Below are 615 nucleotides of genomic sequence, written 5' to 3' on the forward strand. Positions count from 1 at the left end.
TTGACAAAAATTTCCAAAAATGGCCAAATTACCAAGATACCCCTCCATGACCCAAAAATCAAAAAATTCCAAAAATTCCTTAAAAATCCCAATAAATCCAAAATATTCTCAATTTCATTTTGTCCAACTACACCATAGTCCAATTTGGTCAATTTGACCATCTTTGACAAAACCCCCAAATTAGCCCCAACATTGGCTAACACCCCAAATCTCAACAATTCAATGCCTTAGATCTCAAATTGGCATCCAATTTTTGTTTAAAATCCTTTATAAGGTCATTTGTGACCAAACACAACAATCAATTTGAGCTTAGCCCAAAGCTAGCTCAAGTTTGAATCAAATTTGACCCTTAAGGGCTTAATTTAGGTCTAAACTCAAATCCATCAAAACTCATACAAATTGACCATTAAATCAATTTCAAAACCACTTTAATCCTTCATGAAAGTTGTTCATCATGATGTTTTACATCAAATAAAACAATTAATTTGGACTTAGCCCAAAGCTAGCCCAAGTTTGACCCAAGTTTAGCCCTACATGCTTAACTTAGGTCTAAATTCAAATCCATTAAAACCCACTCAAATTAACCATCAAATGAACTTCAAAACAACTTTCATC

Source organism: Phalaenopsis equestris, unplaced genomic scaffold, assembly GCF_001263595.1.
Source record: "Phalaenopsis equestris unplaced genomic scaffold, ASM126359v1 Scaffold000761, whole genome shotgun sequence".
In the NCBI taxonomy this organism is placed as follows: domain Eukaryota; kingdom Viridiplantae; phylum Streptophyta; class Magnoliopsida; order Asparagales; family Orchidaceae; genus Phalaenopsis; species Phalaenopsis equestris.